Source organism: Chelonoidis abingdonii, chromosome 10, assembly GCF_003597395.2.
Source record: "Chelonoidis abingdonii isolate Lonesome George chromosome 10, CheloAbing_2.0, whole genome shotgun sequence".
Taxonomy (NCBI): domain Eukaryota; kingdom Metazoa; phylum Chordata; order Testudines; family Testudinidae; genus Chelonoidis; species Chelonoidis abingdonii.
The window spans coordinates 28,732,683-28,745,531 of record NC_133778.1 but is presented as its reverse complement, the minus strand read 5'-3'; the positions used below and the strand labels follow the sequence as shown (position 1 = coordinate 28,745,531).

At 41.1% G+C, this 12,849-nt stretch overlaps 1 long non-coding RNA gene across 1 annotated transcript in view; it reads right to left on the bottom strand.

The window, feature by feature from the left end:
* Positions 1–12,849, bottom strand: part of LOC116837839 (uncharacterized) — a 92,058-nt gene that overhangs the window by 65,217 nt on the left and 13,992 nt on the right. The window contains exon 2 of the long non-coding RNA XR_004376797.2: positions 10,025–10,170. This is a non-coding gene — a long non-coding RNA (uncharacterized LOC116837839). The remainder of the gene's footprint in view (positions 1–10,024; positions 10,171–12,849) is intronic.

Below are 12,849 nucleotides of genomic sequence, written 5' to 3'. Positions count from 1 at the left end.
TTTGGGGGACCAGAGCGAGGCAGGCGTTGTAATTCCTGTCTGGTGGCAGCAAGATAAGATCCAAGCTGGTAATTAAGCTTGGAGGTTCATGCTAGGCACCCAGATTTCTGGACGCTAAGGTTCAGAATTGGGAAAGATGCTTATGATAGGGCCCTCGATCAGCAGCCGCCACTCTTTGGCCGCCCAGCTCCGAAGGCAGCAGCGCAGAAGTAAGGGTGGCATGGTATGGTATTGCCACTCTTATTTCTGTGCTGCAGCTGGCAGGGCGCTGTCTTCAGAGTTGTGTGCCAGGCCAACAGCCGCCACTCTCCAGCTGCCCAGCTCAGAAGGCAGCATAGAAGTAAGGATAGCAATACCGCAACCCCCCTAAAATAACCTTGTGATCCCCCCCACCCCCCCACAACTCCCTTTGGGGATAGGACCCCCAATTTGAGAAATGCTGGTCTCCCCCATAAAAATCTATACAGTACAGGGTAAAAGCACACAAAAGACCAGATTTCACTGGGGGAGCCATGACATGTTTTTCATGGCCATGAAATTGGTAGGCCCTACCACTTAGCCTTCAAACCATCTTAGAGTATGTCTGGGATCTTCCCATCTCCCAGGGTCCTAAAGTCCTGGCTCCAGCTTAAACCCAAACATCTACAGCACAGGTAAACAGTCCCTTAGGCCACACCCCATGAACCTGAGTCAGCTCGCATGAGCCAGCCACAGGTTTTTAATTGCAGTGTAGATATGCCCTTAGTGGCACTGAACACTAGCACCAGCAGGAGAGAAGAATGGAGAATTGGTCCTTGAAGTTACTTACGAGTGAATTTTCCATTCAGTGTTTGGGGTTTTATGCATTCTATGTCAGCCATCTAGACCTTTAGCTCTTGCTTTCTCTCCAGATCTGTTAAAACCTACGGCTTGTTAGGTTTGGGGGCATCCTGAACGTTTTTCCTATGGTTCATGAAGAGATGGGTATTGGGTAGTGCTGTTGAGAAGGACCGTGAAAGAAGGCCAGTTATTTCTTGTTATATTTATGCTGTCACTGCATTATTTAAATCAGGAATAATTGATGGGTCTATTTATTAGCACAATTATTGGAGGCAGAGAATGGGGCTGACCATTCTTAGTTAGATGACGAATGAACAGGTTTCCATTCAGTTTCTCCAAAGATGTGCCTCAGAGTATACTGAACAGCAGTTTTATTTAGGAATCTACCATGATTTTATTACATAATGCTACATTTTCATAGTGGGAATTAGAGAACTATAGAAACCAATCCCATTACTAACGACATCTATGAATCACACCCAGCACCTAACAACCAAGCTCACATGGAAGCTTAAGTGCAAAACATTTTATTAGCATGCCTTTCATCAGAAGATCTCAAAGCAATTTACAAACTGTGGGAGTGTTCTCCATGTTTGCTTAGCATGAATATGAAGTATATGAATATAAACATTTGTCTAAGGGTTTTAGCAAGATGAAAAGGAACAGGGCTAGGAAGATGGCTGTGTAGCACAATGCACTGCATCTCAGTGCATTTTCTAGGCACAGTTCTTGTTTCTGTTTACAAACATATCCACTCGAGCTGCTTAAGCAGACACACATGCATGACCACCACAAATTGCAAATTCATGTGACATATTTTCATTTGTTCTACCACAATGCATTAATACCTTAATTGCCTGTGTTATCTTACTGGCGTAAAGCCTCTCCTTCCCTGGATATCACATCCCTACTGCTTTAGCTACCCCCTTTGCTGCACCATGTCAGAAATTAGGCCTCAATTCTGCCTTGTGCCTTGCATTGGCGGACTGTTGCAACGAGAAAGAGCTCCACTGAAGTCAGTGGGGCGCAGTAGTCCACTTGTCAGGATCACAATGCAGAACAGTGGTCTAAGACTATAAGCCTTTAGTAGCAGGGTCCTATGCCAAAGTTTTCAAACTTGGATACCTAAAGCTGGATGCCTAAATCCATATTTAGGTTCCTAAATCAAAGTTTTCATTATCAGAAGTGCTGAATCACTTGCAACTCTCACTGAAGTCAACAAGAGTTGTGGCTGCTCTTATATTGTGTTCTGGTCTCAAAGGTGCAGTACATATTTTTAGATGGTGTAAAAATCAATAGAAATCTTTGCTTTCTAAACACATTTTCAAATAAAACTTCAGAAAAAGATATTCCTCTATGACGTATTATTTTTCCCTTCTGCTACCCATAATAATACAAACAGCTATTTTGTGGGTCAGTAAACTGGACACCTCAATAGGGAACGTAGCTCTTACTATCCACTTTTCTCTTTTAAATAGGTATATCATTTTGATTAACAGTGTGTTGCAGATTTACCCAACCGGTCACCACCATGACGGAATGCTTTATCCACTATGCAACTAGACTATGTAAATTGTTGCTGTTCAGCAGATGAATTATGTTTTTTGCTTTCCTCTAAGAATTTGTTCTGTAATAGGTTAAGACTTCAAAATGATGAAGGCTTGAGACCTTCTTTTGTGCATCACTGAGAGCCCAGTCCTATTAACTGTTGTCACATGAGCAGTGCCCGTGACTATTCACGTAAGGATTCCTCATGTGAATAAGGAAAAGTGAGATTATGGACTAAAAATTAGCCTAACTTTAAAATAATTATTATCATTTCGGGCCCCAGGACTTAAAAGGAAGATCTAGTATTTTCCTGATTTTTAATATAAAATAATTGAAACTTTAGGATTTATAAATGACAGATATCAGGGTGGGAATGGAGGGGTGATGACCCAAGAGGAGAATCTCTGGCTTTCCAATTTTCCACTGTAGGCACCTTGATTTCCAGAGTTTGCAGAGCCACTAAGGAGCACAGAGCCAAGAAGCAGGGAGAGTCTATGGCTGCTGCAAGAGGGGCTAGGTCATGACTCAGCAATTCTGTTTGACTATAAGCGTTATGTTATTGCTTCAGATTTTTAGAAGTATTGTTGCAAGGCAGATGAACAGTGGCTAGTCAGGTTTCAGAGTGGCAGCTGTGTTAGTCTGAACCAGCAAAAACAATGAGGAGTCCTTGTGGCATCTTATTTATTTGGGCATGAGCTTTCGTGGGCTAAAACCCACTTCATCGGATGCATGGAGTGGAAAATACAGTAGGGAGGTATAAATACACAGCACATGAAAAGATGGGAGTTGCCTTACCAAGTGGGGGGTCAGTGCTAACGAGCCAATTCAATTAAGGTGGAAGTGGGCTATTCTCAACAATGGACAAGAAATAGTTAACAATCAGTCACAGTATGCTGTCCCATTGTACACAGCACCAAGGAACTCCCTAAGTTGTGCTTTAGTCAAACAAGTTATTGGGCTCAATATAAGAGTAACTGAGTGATATATTTTTTCAGTCAGACTAGATGAAGTAATAATCCTTTCTGGCCTTAAATTAAATGAATAAAATCACTTTACAAACTATTGGCCAAATTCCATAGTCTTTATTAATTCCTTATTCAGGCAACGCTCCCATTTGGGCCAGTATTGGTGCCTGAAGTAGCTTCCAATACACATCCAATTTGGTTTTTTTTGCTATAGTCTTCTAGCCAAGGATTTCACAGCATTTTCATTACACACTCCTCTCCCTCTCCCTCTCCTCCTCCCCCTTTTCTTTCAAGCTGCTGTTTTTACAGCCAGAGCTGGATATGGACTAACTTTGCCTGATTGACAGTAGTTGAGCCCTAAATTTGACTTATAGGCTAAAGTTTCAAAGTTCATGCATTTTTAAGGTACCAACCCAGCTCCAATTAGCATAATACTTACATGAATAAAGGGCCTAATCAAATAACATATCTTCACTAGTTAAGCCAACTATGCAAAAGAATAATGATCAGAAACAAAGTTAAAATGGTGTGCTGTAGGTGCAGCAAGAATTAGTAGGAAAACCATCTCTACAATGAAAGGAAGTATTTCTGAATTAAAAGAACACAGTGTTAAACAGGTTTTTATAAAGCAATTTCCCCACCTACATAACCTTACAAATAAATGATATTATTATTCATCACTTTTATTTCAATTTTCCCTATTTCTTACATTTACTGTAGCTAAAAAAAACCCCACAGAAATAATGGTAATATAATACTTAGCTCTTATAGCACCTTTCTCGCACAGATTTCAAAGTGCTATATAAAGGAAGATAAGTATTAATGTCCCCGTTTTACAGATGAGGAAACTGAGACCCAGAGAAAGAGCTGGAATAATCAAGTTTCACTTCTGCTTATAGTCATTTTCCAGTGGGTTTGGTTTTTTGCAGTGCCTGTATTTTTTTGCTTTAACTTTGACCTGACCATGTCATTTTAAAAATATTTAAAACATTTCTAGCAAGATGATCCTGGGATTATCAGGATGTAGACTAATAGGGAAACAATTCTCCAGACAATGACCCAAAGAACAAATTATTCCTAACAAAAGGACTTTTACCCTTGCTCATACAGAAGGTGTTCTACAGAGGGCAATACCAGGATGATGGCCAAAAACTGAAGTGTATCCAGCTCCAGTACCCCATTTGGAAAATTAAGAACTTCAGGAGTCCAGAAGTGTGAGTTATGAAATTATTCTGCTCAGTGTTACTTTCATAGTACTAAGATAGTGGAACAACACAAGGGCTTAAGTAGTGTTAGCCTAGGGAACTCTGAGCATGATGCATCATTAAATATCTATAATTTCATCTACGAAAAGTGTAACAAAGAACCATCCTGACAGCCCTTAATTGTTGACATTTTACCACTTTTAAATGGTCATGTGGAAAATCCATGTTAGTTATTCACAAGCTATATACTTTGGTATTCAGCAAACACTGAAAACAGTTAAAAATAGCCAGCGGTGGGTATGGAGAGTTGGGGGAATGAGGGAGCTGGACAATAGATGGGAGGTATTGGAACCACAGAAGAATTAATTGGTCAGTATGAGAGAGTAGGGTGTGGATCCCAGAACTTAGTGGCAAGATGTAACCAGCCAATGAGAGAAAGAAGGAGAAAACACCTGTTATTTAGGATTCATGGTGAGATGAACTAGCCACTATGTGAAATCAGAAGGGGCATATGGGCCAGAAGTCAGTAGCAAGAAATAGCTAGGAAATTGAGTGTCCTGATCGCACAGATGAGAGCAGGCATGAGGAAGGCAGTGCTATGGATTTTGAGACCATGGAAGCAGGAGAGGAAATAAACCAGTAAATAGACGGGCACAGTGAAATCTAATATGCATACCCTATGGCAGAACAAGTGCACGTTTAATGGAGCAGGAACACAGGGTATATGCACCATGGTAGCTGCTATTATAGCTATTCAGTGTTTAAATACAAACATCCCCACAGTGTATATTGTCATGTATACTCTATATCTGTACACCAGAGCTTCCTCACATCCGAACTTTAATGAATTAGTGGTCTGAAATACCAATGTGTATGCAATACATGGTGCTCAGTGGAAATATTTGCACAAGTTGCACCTCTGTCTACTTCCCCATCATCCCACTGCTAGTACAATGGCAGCTGCCCAGCAGGAGCAAGCAACAGACACTGAGTTTGATTGCACTATGTACAATCTACTACTTAATCAAAATGGTTGGGGAAGATACTCCAAGCACAGCTAGTGATTTAATTCCAATGGGATTAAGAACTGCATATGTTTCTCTTCTGACATCACTGCACTAGGATTTCACAGGCAGAGACTCACAGATGTGGGTTTCAAGCTGATAAGAGGAATCTCCAAATATTAGCAATGTAAAGTTGAAAATCAGAACGGAACAAACTAAAAAAAATAAAATCTATCACCACAAGTGGGAGTAACTTGAAAGATCTGCCTCTTTAAAATACTGATTACAGTAGTAGTCATAGTCTAAGAAATGAACGACTAAAACTGGGAAACTGTGGAGCATCTCAGAATGTCAGGTTAATGCATTTGAAAACTATTAATTTGTAGAACGTTTACATCTTTAGATTCACTGAGCAGTGCCCATTCTTGTAGAAGCTCAGTGTACAACGTCATGTTTATTATATTCTGTAGCTCAAAGCTATCAAGTGAGTAGAGATATCAATTCTTCAACTGGGGAACAGTTAGTTGGTGCAGCAGCAAGTCAAATAATATTGCCACCAATTACCACAATCGTCAGTATGCAAATTATGTGTTTAACCTACAGTCTTGCCTTTTGGGGCTGATCCAAAGTCCACAGATGTCAATAAAAAGTCTCTTGTTGACTTCAAAGAGCTTTGGATCAGGCCCTCAAACCGTGCACCTTCTAGTACATAGGAGTTACTGGATAATCACACAGCACTGCTCTTATCAATGCAGGATTACATTTCTCTAAACTGACCTCATCATTTGGCAAGCCCAAACAGATTTATACAGATACATTGCACAGAATTTAAGTACTTCAGTCTCTTCATTCTCCTTTAGGTACTTGTGTCTGTCTCTCAGCCAAAAGAATCCTGAAGAGCATGTGTGTGTCTCTCACTCAAACCTCTCACTGTTTTCCTAGGCCTCATTGCAAGCCAGTTCACCAGCTTCTTCAAAAGCCTTCCTCAGCAAAACGTCTAGGGCCATACACCTGCTGGTCATAGTAATTCTGCAGCAGTCACACCAGTCCCAGATACACAGGTAATGTAATCTTCCTAATCAATATGCCTCTGTTTATACATCTAATGACTTGTCTACACAGCAAGCCAGGCTGTCAGTCTACAACACACCAGCTTGCCATGCAGTAATGCCCTGTGTGGACACTGCTACAGCACAGTGAAAGTCTTTGAGTATATCCTGGTATATTATACTTTCAGGTAGGAGGACTTGTCTATATAGTTATGCTAAGGATCACATTAGTCCTTTTAGCCACAGCATCGCATTGGGAGCTCATGTTCAGCTGATTATCCACCATGACCCTCAAGTCTTTTTCAGAGCCACTGCTTCCCAGGATAAAGTTCCCCATCCTGTAAGTACGGCCTACATTCTTTGTTTCCAAATGTATTACCTTACATATGGCTATACTGAAACACATATTGTTTGATTGTGCCTAGCTTACCAAATGATCTAGATCACTCTATATGTGTGATCTGTCCTCTTTGCTATTACCACTCTCCTAATCTTTGTGCCATCTGCAAATTTTAGAAGTACATGCAGTAACACATTGTCGTTAGATGTTCATCTGCTAGTCCTTCCCAGCATTCCTTTAGTTCTCATTCACTCTGGGAACTACAAGAATTTCCCTGTTCTGGGCTGAACGAGGAATACAGCCATGTTTTTCCTGTAGCCTGCTTGAATGGCCAACAAATATGTTACAATGGGTATGACAACTGCTGCCACAGGGAGAAAGGACCTACCATTTGCCATGGGCTTCCCTCTCTGGTCTTTGTAATCCACAAGTGAGACCAGCAGCAGAGCTCTTAACCACTTCCTCTTTCCGCACCCCCCAATCCAGCACAGAATGAAATCAATGGAAAGACTCCCATTGTCTTAATAGGCAGTGGATCAGGCCCTTTGTCGGCAGACTAGCAGTAGAAGGAGACACAGGCAGTTTCATCAGTCTAGATTCTTATACTGTGTCCACTACTGTGACATCAGTGCCCTGTCTCTCTGTAATGATTTATTCTGTTGTGTATCTGGAAAACTTGCAGTAAGTACATAGGAGTTCTGCCAGAGTCCAGAGTCAGCAACTGAAAATAAGTCAGTGTGCATAAAGTGTCCATTTTCCCAAAGCCACGTCCCCTCTTCCCTCAGCTTCTCAGACAGACAGATGTGGCCATCTGTTGTAGTCACCAGTGTGAAATGGAGTACATCTCCAACTGCCCACTCTTGTGGAGCTGTGCAGCTTTCTGGAGTAATTAGTTTCTCATATTATATATCCATGTGGGTAGACATCAGATGGAAATTTGGGCCAATGTACCACTGAAAATGAATGTAAATCTCTTCAAACCAGGAGGCTGATACTGGGTTTGCATAATGTTCGCAAGTTCAATTTATTGTAAAAATAAATTTTGAGTGCCTATTTTACAGTAGTGTCAGCAAGTCTGTAGCTCATGTGTGTGTGTCCTGATGGTTGTTAGAACTATCATTGTCCTGAAGTTTTCACAGCAGAGAAAGCAAATTAACAAAACATCACAGAACTGTGTTTTGTATAGGACAAAGAAACTATACTATACAACAGTAAAATTATTTCCAGATAAGTCTTTAGCAAGAGTGGGCAAAATTATTCCCAGTGAAACAGGGCTGACTTCAGTGGAGTTACACCAGGGATAAATTTCACCTAAAGTCATGTAAGCTAACTAAGACATGATGATCAAAAATGATCATGTCTTGGCACCATTTGATGTCTGTAAGGAAGATGTAATTGTTGAAGTTATAGTTTGCCCTTCACGCTATGGAAACGTGTTCCATAACTTTATTAGCCCATATTTAACAATCTTATATAAAATAAGCTTCCTCGTCTGAAGTCTAAAACCACTGAAAAGAGAAAATCTCGACAATACAACAATTGCATTGAAGACACCTTTCATTTATGCTTCAGAGTAGTCAGAGTTTTCAGACAGCTTTCATACTTAAATGTAGGAGCTCAAAAATGAAACAACTTTCAGATGCTGCCATTATTGTCCCTATTGTCAACAATATGCATTCAATAGAACAAAAACTAGCAAGCCGCATATTCCAGTAAGCTACATCCTTCCTTGCCACACTGTGACTATTAATTGATTGTTATACATACACATTGTTCCATGTCTAAAAGGAGATTGCAAACTCTTCCACAGGTAAAGGCTTTTCATCACTGACCCCCAGACAATTTCACTTTGGGCCATGTCAATCACACATGCACAGCATAGCTAGCATTACAGATCACAAGAAGAGGTCATCTCCAAGGACCAGATTCTGCTCCTTACTTTGTGCTGAGTGGGATCTTGCTCCATAAGTAGCCATGCTGCTTTTCATGGCACTAACTCATGGAGTACAGTTATTCAGTATGAGCAAGGAGGGGAAGGAGGGACAGAATCTCCCTAAAATAACTAGGCCACAGTCCACTGTTTATGCTCTGCTAAAACTGCTAGCAAATATCCTTGAAAGGATTCAAAGTTGACAAGAGTAGGAAGAATATGATCAGGCATTCTCTGTAGCAAACCACCTTTAGGGCTTTGGATTCTCTGGTGAGATGAGATTTTGCTCATGGTTAGCAATATTATAAAGAACTTGCCTTAAAAGGTGTTTACACTTTTTGTTAGGGATGTTTTTAGGATTTTATGATGATGTCTGTGAGAGATGCTAGGAAAGCCACTTCCATTCGCTTAAAGAATTTAGTGGTTTTCAACCTGGGGGCCTGTCTAAGATTTCCAAAGAATTCTCCACCTTCATATGAAATTTTTTAGGGACTCACATATGAAAAAAGGTTGAAAACCACTGATGTAGTTCCTTACATAAAGTGAATTTATTACACGTGAAAGGTGCCAGGCAGCAGTGGAAATTAGAGTCTTCTGTTTAACCACAGAACAAGAACAGCACAGGGAGTTGTAACACCATAAGGCTCCTGTTACTGTCCTGCAAACATGCCTCAGCCCTGGCCTGGAGCCACCAACGGTAGGGATGAAATGGCAATTCAGTCTCCATGCTTCTACAGGGTATGGTCCTTCTCCTGACTGCAGACAGCTATACAAAATACTACTAACCACATTGAGTTTTTTTGTAGCTATCTTATCCACCAGGAAATGATCTCAAATCCTTTCACAAAGGACGACAGTTGTCAGGCATAACAAACCTGTGATTAGAGGTTAAAACATGTTTCCCATTACTAGTGCCCTTAACCATACCGTCCCAGAACTATTGGCTTTTTTTAGCCTATTGTTACAGATTTAAAATTTCAGCTCTGCACATAATTCTTCCCATCTTCTTCCAAGTGCTTCATCATTTTATTTCAAAGTGTGCTATGTCTGCCAGTATGGAACACAGCCTTCTGCTGAGAGAAGTTTTTTTAAAAAAAAACATCAGAGAACTATGTCAGCTCATCAATACATATTCACTTCTGCATATTGTGAAATTCTATTCACCTCTTATTGTCTTCTCCACATTGCCAAGAGAAAGGGCTGCCAACATTTAAGTCTCTTCACAAGCTCTCTGCTCCAGCTGGATCCCTCTTTTATTTCCTCCATGTAGGTCCTTTGGCTGCCATCAAATCCAGGTTTCGTACAATTATCTGAAAAGCAAGATGAAAGTTTTTGTTATTGGCAGCTTCAGTGGAAATTAACTTATACAACAAGAGTTTGCTTTTTTCTTAGCAAGACAAAGCATGTGAGCTTTTTTCTTGTGTACAGTAATACAGAATCAACATGCCTTCTAGGCATCCAAGGTAAACTTTGATACAAGTCTGAGTGAAACTGCTAAGAAGGATTGATGTTACTAAGAGGTACTCTTTCAGATTTAGATTCTGACGCCAGCACTACTGAATACATCACTGATGAGAAAAATAAAGCTTTTCTTGAATCCTGGGGAGATTATTCCATGCTTATTTTATTTCATTTGCAGGTGCCTCTATTTTAGTCATCTAGGCTTCCTTACGGCAGAGTAGGTTCTGCACTAGAAGGCACCTACAGATACAATGAAATGATCTCCCAAGTATGTGAGCAAAGTTTATATATTTAATTTTGGCTACCAGAGGGGTGCACAGCCAACCTGCAATGTACTGTACAGAGTGTTAGTGAGCTGCACATCAGAAGCCTGATTTGGAGGTGGCGGGGGTTGAACCTAACTTCCCTGTAAAGCAGCTGACCCTGCTAGTATTTTGACCACCACTTTGCATGCCCAGGTAAAGGTTTTGGGAGAAGTTTGGATGAACTCAAATGGGAATTTCAGAATAACAGTGCGTCAAAATTTCCCTGAGGTTTTATGTTTTTTGCTTTTCTCCAAAATGGCTTGGCCTCCAAGCTTTATGTTTCGCTTGGTTTGTCAGTCTTGCTGAAGAAAGGTACTTTTTTGTATTTTTTATCTGAGGGGGGAAGCACAGGGTTGTTGGGGAGGATTAGTCCATGGACTTACTATGATATAAAAAGTTAAATGTATACAAATAATGTTTAAGGTATATAAACAATATAAAATAACTCCAGGTTGCACTGTAGCAGATGCTGGCCTGAGCCAGAGACGGAAGGTAGGAGATCCAGGGAAAATACTGAGGGACACGCGGTATGGAAAAGCTAGGTGGATAGATTATATACAGTACATCAGTATTATTATTATACTGCCTTTATCTGTAAACTCTTCATAATTAACATAATTGGAAAACAGAAACATCCAATTTAAATATGAGCTAATGGGGATTTTGATGCATCTTGAAATATATTCTTTGATGTAGTCAAACATTTTGGCAATCCATTGTACAATAGTGTGTATGGGGGAAGACAGTGTTAACATGTTGACGTCTGCTTTCAAGCAAGACTTTTGGATATTGCATGAAAAAATGTAAGTAAGTGTGCTTACTTCAGGGTTCCTGTGATTGTCAATGGAAATAGCACGGCCATCAAATTCAGTTTGCCTCATTTTCTTACCAAGTTTCATTCTGGCAAGCTGATGGAGTAAGACTTCATACCATAAAAATCTACACTCTCAACTTACTTTCACACAAGGGGAAATAAATTAAAATAGCATTGTCATTACTACTTATTTCCAAATTACTAATACCTGTCTAAAATAAACAGATGAACTTCACTAGTTAAGTCATTTAACATGACTCTTTAGCTGCTGTTTTTTATCCATATACAATCAAAAAGTCATATTATAATCCCGAAAGTTAATGGTTGAATATTTCTGTGGGCCTGAGGCACATGCAGCCAAATAAAACGCAGGCAGGCAGCAAGTTTCAGCATCTACGGTATGGTTGACTGAAGCCTGGCTTCCTGGAATGTATTCTGAAGCCTTTTTGCTTTTATTGTGTTTGGTAGCCTTTGGTAGCAGTCGGACTGGCTTTTAGCTTTTTGGGGTGTGTCACGGAGTTCACTCACCACTAACTGCACCTCCTGCCGGCCATCCTGGGAGTTAGCTCTGCCAGGCATTGCACTCCTCCTCCAGCTATCTCACCCTGCAGCCCCTCTCACTCCAGGGACTGTAGTGTCCTCTTTGTGATTTGGCCCAGCCACCAAAGGCCTCCCCTTCCAGGGAATTCAAAGTCTTTCCAGACCCGCTGGCTCGCTGGGCTCTCCAACACCATTGCCACTTCCCAGTGGCTAGTAGGAGAACCCAGGACCACCCTCTACACTGGGTTCCAGCCCAAGGACCCTATAACAACCAGTCAAGATCTTTGCACAGTTCTACCCTTTGCTACTGTTTCCCTGGTCTTTTTCCTACTTATCAGGCCTCCCAACTCCCTCCACTGGAAGTGGCTGCAGGCTGCAGCCTGCTTCCCTGCAATCCTTTCACCACCCCCATCCCCACCCACAGCCAGGTTTCTGGCTTTTCCTGTTTCTGCATAGGTGAGCCTGCATGCAATCAGGCCTGGTCTACACTACGCGTTTAAACCAATTTTAGCAGCGTTAAACCGATTTAATGCTGCACCCCTCCACACAATGAGGCCCCTTATATCAATATTAAGGGCTCTTTAAACCGATTTCTGTACTCCTCCCCAACAACAGGAGTAGCGCTGAAATCAGTATTACAATATCGGATTAGGGTTAGTGTGGCCGCAAATCGACGGTATTGGCCTCCGGGAAGTATCCCATAGTGCACCATTGTGACCACTCTGGACAGCAATCTGAACTCGGATGCACTGGCCAGGTAGACAGGAAAAGCCCCGCGAACTTTTGAATTTCATTTCCTGTTTGCCCAGCGTGGAGCTCTGATCAGCACGGGCGGCGATGCAGTCCCAAATCCAAAAAGAGCTCCAGCA